Source organism: Zootoca vivipara, chromosome 8 (assembly GCF_965207765.1).
Source record: "Zootoca vivipara chromosome 8, rZooViv2.hap1.1, whole genome shotgun sequence".
Taxonomy (NCBI): Eukaryota; Metazoa; Chordata; class Lepidosauria; order Squamata; family Lacertidae; genus Zootoca; species Zootoca vivipara.
Genome location: NC_142591.1, coordinates 12,791,107 through 12,803,270, shown reverse-complemented (window position 1 = coordinate 12,803,270; position 12,164 = coordinate 12,791,107). Strand labels below are relative to the sequence as shown.

The 12,164-nt window shown below is 43.2% G+C and overlaps 1 protein-coding gene across 7 annotated transcripts in view; it reads right to left on the bottom strand.

Moving 5' to 3' along the window:
- The window catches only part of FBXL7 (F-box and leucine rich repeat protein 7), a 197,598-nt gene that overhangs the window by 91,805 nt on the left and 93,629 nt on the right, over positions 1–12,164 (bottom strand). The window lies entirely within an intron of this gene.

The following is a 12,164-nucleotide window of genomic DNA, read 5'->3' as shown; positions in this document are numbered from 1 at the left end:
AGGATCCAAACTCAATGCTCCTTCTTACTCAAAGAACATGTCAAAATAGACAGACACACCCAGCAGCTCTGGGTTTGTAACAGAGGAACAAGCGCCACAAAAACTTCCCGCCAGATGGCCTGAAAAAGAAGACAGTGTGTTCCAAGGCATTTTAAGCAGCAGATGCCAATAGCTGGAGAGATTTCTTGATGAATGGCAGGGAATAAGCATTAGAAAATGTATGAAATAGCTTTCCCCACCCCCCTGAATTCCAGGTTTTATTTCTGTGGAAAGAAAGAAAAATATTTTAATTCACTCCTAGTGAATTCCCTAACTTGGCCTTTTTTCGGCACTCATTCCCGGCATTAGTAAAGGCAGGAATCCGCAATCAGCTGTTACTTCAATTCTCTCCCTACATCACTCTTTGTTTTATAGCTAATCACATTTTTTTATAACAGGCACAAAGTTCTCTACAAGGGCCCTTGCTGGGCTGTTTCTGTAAATCAAAACCGTACGCTATCGGTCGGCTTTCTGGCAGGAGAGCAGGGTTGTTTTTACCATTTATGGTTGTAAAACCTATCCAGCATTTTTTCTTTCTCCTGCCTCAATAGAAGAAATAATATATTGGTTTTAGCTGAAACCTTGTTGATAGGGAGGGTTTCATTCTTAACAGTTCAGGTCGTTATCAATCCCTTCATGATATTTGCTCATCCAATATGTAAGGAGGCAGAACTCAAAAGGATTCGAGTTTTGATGGATCCATTGAATTTGGATAAAACAACATATCTTTTTTTATTTCAAATATATGTTGTTCTACAATCTAAAACAAAAAGAAAATACAACCCACCCACCCCCACAAAAACTCTGCAAAAAGCATCCAAAACACTTAAATACATTACGAAATGTAGTCCTTATATAAGCCTGACAAACTGCTACAGCTGCAACGTGTTACACATGGTATACTGTATAACAGTAATCTCCAATTAATAAAACATAAGCCCAACATTAGCAGCAAAGGGTTAATTGTGATACCCAATAGAACTGTGTGGATGTGCATTCGCCTCACTCAGTTTTGGCTCTGGACGGTACTCAGATATTACTGCATCTGGGACACAGGAGTGTGACCTAAATGATGAATCCCAAAATCTAAAATATCCCCTATTCATGGTTAAGGTCTTGCAAAGATCAGGTGGGACTATGATGGACTGTGACAGTGATGGGATACCCTTCTTACACTTAGAAAACCAAGTACCAAGATTGCAGTCCAACCTTCTTCTCACATGTACATTTTCTACGAAATAGTCCACCATAAGAGTCTATACCTGCCGTCTGAACTGGTACAGTCCAGCCACAGGGTTATCTTATCTCAGCTGTTTGTGAGAGTCTGGCCTCCTGTGTTAATATGCCTCTGTAATAAGAGGCATCCTGATTCTACATCTTTCCTATATAACCCTGAACTCACTTCAGCTCTGAAAGTTTCTCATTCATCAGTAAAGATGCAACAACCACCTCTACCCATATCCCACATGCTTTAAGAGACAACCCTTCAAAATTCTCCCCACCTGCAAAGGACACACATTCTAGATGCCACTTCCCAAACATGAATTCATTGAGTACTTTCATGCAAAGGATACACAGGTACTGACCTTTAAAGCCCTAAACCAGGCATCCCCAAACTGCGGCCCTCAAGATGTTTTGGCCTACAACTCCCATGACCCCTAGCTAAGAGGACCAGTGATCAGGGATGATGGGAATTGTAGTCCAAAACATCTGGAGGGCCGAAGTTTGGGGATATCTGCCCTAAACGGCCTCGGTCCTGTATACCTGAAGGAGCGTCTCCACCCCCACTATTCAGCCCGGACACTGAGATCCAGCACCGAGGGCCTTCTGGCGGTTCCCTCATTGCGAGAAGTGAGGTTACAGAGAACCAGACAGAGGGCCTTCTCGGTAGTGGCACCCGCCCTGTGGGACGCCTTCCCAGCAGATGTCAAGGCAACAAGTAACTATTTTACTTTTAGAAGACAACTGAAGGCAGCCCTGTTTAGGGAAGTTTTTAATGTTTGATGCTGTACTGTTTTTAATATTCGGTTGGAAGCCACCCAGAGTGGCTGGGGAAACCCAGCCAGATGGGCGGGGTATAAATAATAAATTATTATTATCATTATTTGTCAGAAACTGCACACAGCTACGTTTTGCATTGTATAGGAGGGGAAAGGCTTGGGATACTTCCATTCAGATAGAAAGGAGGTGCCTCACTGAAGAGGCCTAGTGCTAACTACCACTGTTTAGATGCTGCGCCTTGTGCCACCTCTACTGACCCCAACAGTCAACCTGGATTAGCAATTATCACCAGAGGGAATGCAGAACCCCAACTCAAGATTGTGCATTATCAGACGCACTGATTCATCATGCCTGTCACTTCTGAAAGTGATGTAGGCTTGTGAAACATGGACCACTTATAAACACCATCTCCAACTCCTCGAACGATTCTATCTACGGTGTCTCTGAAACATTTGACACATCACTTGGGAAGACAGGCAAACTAATGTCAGTGTACTGGAAGAAGCAAAGATCACTAGTGTCAAAGTGATGATTCTTCAACATCAACTTTGTTGGACTGGTCTTGTTGTGCGGGTGCCTGATTATCGTCTTCCAAAGCAACTACCCTATTCCGAACTTTAAAATGGAACGCGTAATGCCGGTGGATAACAAAAGAGGTTTAAAGTTGCCCTCAAGGCAAAAAAAAAAAAGTAGTATAAACACTGACAACTGGGAAACACTGGCCTGCGAACGCTCCAGTTGGAGAATAGTATCTACTAAAGGTGTCAAGTGCTTTGAAGATGCTCAAACTCAGGACGAAAGAGAGAAACGAGCTAAGAGGAAGGTACATTTGGCAAATCCTCACTGTGATCAACTCCCACCTGGAAAATCTATGTCCCCACTGTGGAAGGATGTGTGGATCCAGAATTGGCCTCCACAGTCACTTACAGACTCACTGTTAAAACCGTGTTTGTGGAAGACAATCTTACTCGGCTATGAGTGATTGCCAAAGAAGAAGAAGAAGCTACATAAAACAGCAATATGGAATCACCTACTGGTGGCTAGGGAGACCCTTATAGTAGGAAATTTCCCACTAAAGCAGAATTTTTGAGAAAGCTGTTTGATGGTACCTCTCTTAATAAGGAACAAATTAGTCGTTGATGAGAGCTAAAACTTCTAAGAACTGCTAAGGGAAAGGTACAGAGATGCATTGCATACGTATCAATTCTGCATTCTTCTTCTGTACCCTCCTTAATCTAGTGGTACCTCTGGTTAAGAACTTAATTCATTCCGGAGGTCTGTTCTTAACCTGAAACTGTTCTTAACCTGAGACACCACTTTTGCTAATGGGACCTCCTGCTGCTGCCGTGCCGCCGGAGCACGATTTCTGTTCTCATTTTGAAGCAAAGTTCTTAACCCGAGGTACTATTTCTGGGTTAGCAGAGTCTGTAACCTGAAGCATTTGTAACCTGAAGTGTTTGTAACCTGAGGTACCAATGTATATAAACCCCAGTCTTTCCAAAAAAAACAGAGGAGAAAAAAGTGCAAACATTTGTTCATGAATTGACTTCAGGTCAGTAACATCAAGGGCCATAGCTGCCAAGTCCGGATCATAAAGATCCGGGATCGGCAGCGCGCGCATGACCGGAAGTTGCATGACGCAACTTCCGGTGGCGCTTCGCCCTTCTATGGGCACCAGAAAATGGCGGTGCCGGCGCCGGAAGTCGCTTCCGCGCATGACCGGAAACACGCAAAAGCGACTTCCGGCGCCGGCGCCGCCATTTTCTGATGCCCATAGAAGGGCGAAGCGCCACCGGAAGTCGCGTCACGCAACTTCCGGTCATGCGCGGAAGCGACTTCCGGCACCGGCACCGCCATTTTCTGGTGCCCATAGAAGGGCAAAGCAGCACCAGAAAAATGGCCGCCGGGAAGAAGCGAATTTAAGGGACAATGCCGGGATTTTTCGCCAAGCGGGAGACCGCCGGGAAACGGTGAGAAAAAAGGGGTTTTCCCGGTGGATACGGGATACTTGGCAGCTATGTCAAGGGCACACGAGTACCGGTAAACCTAGAATAACCCAACCAAAGCCTAGATTCAGGTAGGTAGCCGTGTTGGTCTGATGCAGTCGAAATATATATGAAAAAAATGTGCAGTAGCACCTTAGAGACCAACTAAGTTTGTTCTTGGTATAAGCTTTCGTGTGCATGCACACTTCTTCAGATACACTGAAACAGAAGTCACCAGACCCTTATATATAAACCAACCAAAGCCAGCAGCTTTACACAAGCAAAGCTACAAACAAAACTTGACAATAAGTTTGCAGTTACAGGTAGGTAGCCATGTTGGTCTGAGTCGAAACAAAATAAAAAAAATTCCTTCAGTAGCACCTTAAAGACCAACTACGTTTTTATTTTGGTATGAGCTTTCGTGTGCATGCACACTGCCAAGTTTGCAGTTTAATACATTTTCACCAGCTTCACAACTTCTAAGATGTAATGACAATTTTAGCCGAAGTAGCTTCCTTTTGCCATTCTTAAATAGGTATGCCAGCAAATCCCACCAAAACCAAAATTCAGCACCAGATTCCTAAATCAGCTTCATGGCAAAAGTTGACAAGAGAATAACTTCGCACATCCACCCAGATCCACTAGCTCAGTATTGAGGGCCTGAACTTCAAGCATTCGGTTAAATCAATCTCAACAGCCATTTTGAGCAAGCTTTCTGATTTTATGGGTACGTGAAACGAATTTTATTTTCTGTAACATCACTGGACACCGTTTAGAAGCCATCGTGTTAAGTGGTATACAAATTGCTGAACTACCGTAAATAAACCTTATTGGAATCTGGCAATGTCTCCATCAAGTTTCAAAAAGCCCCCATACTCTGCTAATTCTTGCTGCACATGCAGTAATCCTCTGTATTTTGTGTGGATACCTACATGAGATGCAACAAACCTCTGCACATGAACAGTGAGAGCAGGGTGCCAACTTCAAAAGTAATAGTAGATTCTGTGTCTGACTCTGGAACTTTTGCAAGGCTATAGATCACTTCTTCAGCACTCAACTATTTACTGAACATAACCCACTGGTTCTGACCATCTCTGCATTTCAGTAAAATGCAATAGGCCACTCAGGTGCAATGCAATTTAAACTTTAAGACATAGTATCAGTGCTCTTCTATTGCTCTGTATTTAATGAATTTTCAGAACTCAGTTCACTGTTGTCCTGGCACCTCCTGGGATAGGAAGAAGGACAAGCTGGTTAGTAGCATTTCTTCCATAACAAAAAGCCTTTGGAAGTAGAAACATCTGCTAGGCTCATTAGTCACTTGCTGGAGTATGTTCAGAAGCAAAGCAGACTGCAGTTGATCTGTTTTTCTTGTTCCCAAAGGTATGAGAGTGAACAGGAACTTTCTGACATGGTTTACTGGGAACACGGCTGCTAAAATGGGAGGACCAGGGACACAAAACACTTGTGCTTGGTTTAAAATAGCAGCATTTCAGAAGTTCCACCATAATTTCCTGCTAGGGTTTTGAGAACTCAATTTTCCATACTAGCAGTCTCAAGGTACAAAAAAAACAAAAAACAAAACCCCAAGTCTGCTCTCAGAGAAGTATCATGACCAAAATCCAAAAAAAAGGGCTACAGAAATGCACAGATTTATACCATGGTACTTAAGAACTCCAGACGGTTTGGTGCAACAAAAAACCCCTCCCAGAAATGAGGTAGACAACATGGAAATGTAGGGCTCAGAAAATTAAATATAAACCTATGATACCTTTTCAAAAAGATGAATGTGGAAAATCTCTCCTTTGCCAACCACCACCCCCCCCAAAAAATCAGAGGATTAATTGACACTACTTTAAATGAAGTGACAAATTAAAGCAGTCTTTTAGAGCTCCTGCAAAATCACTTTGGATTTAAAATTTGGAAACTTGAAGATGATGCTTTCAGACTGAAAGGATTTTCTGCATATACTGAATGTATATTTACAATTTGGGGTTTTTTGTGTCTTCCCTTTTTGCATTCCAGGCATTGCTCATTTCTCCTAATATAATGTCACCTGAGATGGGTGTTTGTCATGCCCATTTGCAAAACGTATCACCTTTTCTCCTTCCGGTTGCGAAATGAATCCATCTGATGTATTCTGCAGCAAAATTCCCAGCGGACCCCTCTTTTGCAAGCATCTGGTTACCAAGCGTCATAATTAATCTTGGATTCCCTTCTACTCATTATATTTCCTGTCCTTTTATGACTTCAGCATTTATGAAAAACTCCCCTGCGGCAGACGCATTAAGGCAAAGCCCTATTAAACAGTATCTCCCACTTTTCAGAGGGAGTTTTCAAGTTAACTTTGTTTTAGACGCATTGACTCTGGACAGTGAGTTGTAGGATTCTGTATGTGGGCATGGGTGCAAAATTTAGCATACTCTACTGGGAAACTCTTTCATTCAAAAAAAAAAAATAGCTGCTAGAGAAAGACAAAATGCACATTGGGAGTGCCTGCAGAAGATATTCCAATGGCTGTGGGCTTTAGTGCCTTGTGTTGTGGTCTATCCTGCTTCTCCTAATCATGGAGAGAGAGAAAGTGTGCAAAATTATATGGGTCACTGCTATTTTTCTAGAAAAAGAGGTGAACGCCTCCCTTGTTATTTTATAATGGCAATGGTGCCCAATTAAGAGGTGACGGAACTGAGTTCCAGCGAGTTCCAGTTGGAAAAAAACCCCTGATATGGGTTGCCTTGAAAGACTTCTTTCTTTTAGGGCTGAGTATAAAGGTAAAGGGTAAAGGGGCCCCTGACCATCAGGTCCAGTCATGTCCGACTCTGGGGTTGCGGCGCTCATCTCGCTCTATAGGCCGAGGGAGCCGGCGTTTGTCCGCAGACAGCTTCCGGGTCATGTGGCCAGCATGACAAAGCTGCTTCTGGCATCTGTTCAACTGGACATGTAAGCGATTGAACTGGAGAAACTCTTGCATGTAAATTATGGGTGTGCACACATGATCTGGTCCTCTTCAAAGGCAGTGTTAACAAAAGTTCTAAAAAGTGAGGCACTCCTGGCTGAAAACACAAAGAAACTTTAACATTGTACATGTGAATGTCTGGATATCCTCATTTTGCAATGCATAGGAGGCATCAAACAGACATTTCAGTTGCTTATTTGAATGCATTTTTATATATTCCAACTGCTTTATTCTTTGGCTGATTACATTAAATAAAAAGAGAGAGAGAGACAGAAGGAAATTAAATACAAAACATCATGTGAACTGCCGATAGTGGTTGCACAATCTGAGAATAAATAAAAAAGGCAAGCAGTAAGAGGGCCTGTCAGACACATTTTGCAAGCACTAAAATAACAGTTTTGCTAAGGAGGCGGCAGAAAGTGTAAGCAAATGGGGTTGTGTTATTTCTGGAACATGACATTGAGTTTCCATAATCTAAGAACCATGCAGCATTTGTAAACTCCTACCTTTGTTTAATACTTGTCGGGGCTGTGTGTACTCCTGCACTTAAAAACGGTTTGGGGGGAGAAGATTGAGATTCTCCAACCAAGGTAACCCAAATTCTGTTCCAGTAAGAAATCTGCTGTGACCTTTGTGTTAGAAAAAATGCCTGCTTTGAATAATTTATTATCCTCCCCACCCCCCAAAAAAATTGCCTGCCAAGATGAGGGAAAATGGGCTACATAAGGAAAGCTCCACCTCTGGAAATTTGTTTAACCACCCATTTGTCATCTGACATTCCTGCAGGAAATGTTCAACCACTCTGAAATGGAAATCACACCAAAAAATGGCTCCCTCTTTATACTGGGTCAGAAATCTGCCAGGTGAAGGGCAGAACGCAGAAAAGACTATTCCTGTCTAGAAGGGCTACGTGGAAAAGCCGAGGACAGTTCATACTTCATATGTCAATTCAATGAAGACAGGTTGTCTCCTATCAGTAAGGGCAGCCAGCGTGTACCTAGATCTGCTTCCCCAGGACCCTTGAAAGTCCATTCTGAAGGAAATCAGCCCCGAGTGCTCACTGGAAGGACAGATCCTGAAGCTGAGACTACAATACTTTGGCTACCTCATGAGAAGAGAAGACTCCCTGGAAAAGACCTTGATGTTGGGAAAGATGGAGGGCACAGTGTTGGTTGTGTTGGACAGTGTTCTCGAAGCTACAAACATGAGTTTGACCAAACTGCGGGAGGCAGTGGAAGACAGGAGTGCCTGGCGTGCTATGGTCCATGGGGTCACGAAGAGTCGGACATGACTAAATGACTAAACAACAACAACCCTTCAAAGAGCCCATTGCACAGCCACCTCTAGAGCGATGCTAAAGGATCCAGTGAGTTTCGGGGTTTTCCTCAAAGATCTAGTTGATCCGCTCAGCTATTCCTGGATCAGTATGGCTTGTTTTCGTTTTAAAACTTTGGGAACCCTTGCTACACTGATTATTTGGGCACAGAATACCGCCCTCCCAATGTGCTCTAGAAGTTTCTGGAATGTGCAATAGGGCGCATGGTCAGTTCATGTGGAGCATGGCCTCACAAATTGAAAAATGTGTCTAGGAACACTCCTTTCCTGCGACTGCAAATTAGAGGGAAGTATCAGCAGCAGTGAGCAGCCTTTCATGAAAGTTTCCGGACCCAATCCAAAGTGCTGTTTTTGACCTACAAAACCTTAAACGGCTCAGGACTGCAGTATCTCAAGAACCGCCTCTTTCCATATGAACCTACCCGGGACCCTGAGATCATCTTCTGAGGCCCTCCCTCGTGTGCCCCCTCCTCGAGAAGTCCGGTGGGTGGCAACACAAGAACGGGCCTTCTCTGCAGTGGAATGCTCTCCGCAGGGAAGTTTACCTGGCACCTTCATTATACACCTTTAGGCACCAGACAAAAATATTCCTTTTTAACTAGGCCTTTGGTTGATTTGATTGACATCCTATGCCTTTTTAAATGTGGGGGGTTTTGGGGGGTGGTATTGGGTTGTTGTTTTTCTTTTGATTATATATTTTGTGGTTTTGTAGGGAGAGAACTGCCAATTGCATTATTGAGCTATAAATCTGATCATATAGCCTGCATTGTATAATTCTGACTGTGTGGCTTAGCCCCATATTCCTGGGATGCTTTTTCCCCTAAAATGCTTTTCTCTTTGCCTCTATGCCTCTGTGTGCCAAAGGGGAAGCCAGACAGAATGCTAAGCTATCAAGGCCGGAAGAGCTGGCCCTGTCTGGAACACAGAAGGGCTTATCAGCTGCTATGCCTGACGCGTAGTCTTACTCAAAGCTGCTGGAAGTTGCTAGCTTGACGCGTAAACTGAAGGCTAAAGGCTTTGTTGAGTCAGCATGTTTATTATGCACAAAACCGGACACAGGAAGATCCTTATATGTACTTATAACCCCCTTGTGTGCGTGACCCCCTTGCGTGTGCACATTTACAGAGGAGGGGGAAAGGGGCCCAAAGAAGTGTATAAGAAGCTTTGCAATTTGTGTTTCTCTACTCTTGTCATGGCTGACCACCAAGAGTCTCTTAATTAATTAAGAATTAAACTCTTTCTCTGGATTCAGCCCCCGGTGTCATTATTGGCTATCTCTGTCCTGCCTGGGCGCAACTTAAAGGACCCTTAGTAGCTGATAAGGCTACAGTTTTATATTTTGATTTTGTTCTGTGAACCGCCCTGAGACCTCTGGGTATAGGGCAGTATATAAATTCAATCAATCAATAGAAAAGTTTGTTATCTTTCGTGTTGTAAAAAACTGCAGCCTTCATATACACATTGAAAGCTGCTTCTTAAACTCAGTGGCTCTTCAGCTGCAACGTATTGCAGGAGACTGTGGTGGGTAGCAAAGGTAAAGAAGGTAAAGGGACCCCCTGACCATTAGGTCCAGTCGTGACCGACTGGGGTTGCGGCGCTCATCTCACGTTATTGGTTGAGGGAGCCGGCGTACAGCTTCCAGGTCATGTGGCCAGCATGACAAAGCCGCTTCTGGCGAACCAGAGCAGCACACGGAAACACCGTTTACCTTCCCGCTGTAGTGGTACCTATTTATCTACTTGCACTTTGACGTGCTTTCGAACTGCTAGGTTGGCAGGAGCTGGGACCGTGCAACGGGAGCTCACCCCGTTGCGGGGATTCGAACCGCCGACCTTCTGATTGGCAAGCCCTAGTCTCTGTGGTTTAACCCACAGCTGCTAAATGAATGCACATCCTTCTGAACTCACCAGGCCACTGAAGCCTTGTTGACCTTACAGTAGCTGGTTGTGGGTGAACTGAACTACTGCTCTCTCTTATCACTCATTATTGTCCTGCGCCATCTAACAATGATACTTCTGATTACACATCCTTTCAACTAATTATTCAGCTGCTTCCATATAAACCACACACATTTTGGTTCAATGCAGTACACTCGTAATTGTTTTATCCAATGTGTTGCCCCTTATCAGACAAAAGGATATTTTTACAGATGAAAGTTCGTGATGATCCAAGTGTCACAGGGACACAGGGCTGAACATGGCAACGCTCCAGGGCCGAAGAGGTCAGAATGCTATTGAAGTTGTGCCATTCCATTCTGAGTTGCTTTGGCAAGATTTCTGTCCTCTGGGTTGTGCTAGCTTTGCTCTCTAGCTAAAGTTTTGGAATAAGTCCATGAGTTGAAATCTGCCAATGTACAGTATTAGGCTGACCAATAATAAGAAGAAGAAGAAGAAGAAGAGGAGGAGGAGGAGGAGGAGGAGGAGGAGGAGGAGGAGGAGGAGGAGGAGGAGGAGGAGGAGGAGGAGGAAAAAAAAATCATGTAGGAAAAAGTGCAATTTGATACTGTTAGCCATTCACTCCTAAAACTGCTGTCTGTGGGCATAAAGTTAGACAGAAAACATAGTTCTCTAAGCACCCAAAGGTGATTTTAGAAGCTAAACAAGTATGATATGTCAATTTGGAGCATACTGTATTTTTTCATTTATAAGATTATATCCCCCCCCCCAATTTTTTTTACATTTAAAATTGGGGGTCATCTTATACACGGAATGTTGCAATTAAATATATAACTAATTTTATTTCTTAATTTTGGGCTCCAAAAATACATGGGGGCGTCTTATACTGGGAAAATATGATAACTTTTTAGAGGCACCTCAACTATCAATGCCATAAAAAAAACCCTGAGATTATGCCTTTTAGTGGAAATCTGCAGCCCCATTTAAGAACATCATCCATTCAGCCTTTATTGGCATAAAAAGACAATGAAATCATAAAAGAGTTTATTGTATTATTGTAGTAAACCAAGTGACTCGATCAATTTGAACACTACGCGGTGGCCACATGTCCCCTCTGGGAGCAAGACATCTTACTTCCATTTCATTTTCAGCTGGCCAGTATGCGAACATCAGGACCAATTTACTACTTCGTGCATCACAACAAGCACTGCTTGGGCTTCTTGGCGAGTTCCATTAAACATGTTTTCAAAATGTGAGACCAATTTCAGCAATTTCGGTTAAGAATTTGACCCCTCCATAACTGGTTTCATTTGCCTAGGTCCAAGCGCTTACGAGATCCAAAAGCATCTTTCATTTTTATTAAATTACAGGTTGCCCAAGAGGCTTCCAAAATTTATTAACTTAATTCTCTTTCTTTCTTTCTTAAAAGGTTCTTATACTCGCTTCGCTGAGCCAAAAAACTCTCAATTTGCTTATCTGATTTATTTCCCCTTAAAGATCTCACTATTTTTCCTAGAGACTGTTTATTTCTACACTCTACATCAAACCGAGAATGGTTTTCCAATTTCTGGTAACATAGTCCCACACTACAGCACTATAACCAGGAGACATCAGGGCCAATATATTTCAGATCCTATTGGATTACACCATCCCAGCATCTCCATTCACAGGCCTCCTCAACTGTATCAAAAAGCTTTGCACTCAAGGAGGATTACTGGCAGCAGCGATTTATTGACAGCACCTACATTGCAAAACAATGGCTGGTTGCATGGAACATAGTTATGCTCTGCCAAATATCCCAGGTGACCCTATCAAACTTGTGATCAAGAAGTTGTGATAGTGTGACATCATTTTTGGTAAGAAAAAAGAGCTAAGTGATATGCCGGGAGCTGGATGTGTGAAGAGAGGGATCTAATATACAGTGATCCTGGTTTGCCCAAGCATACATACTCA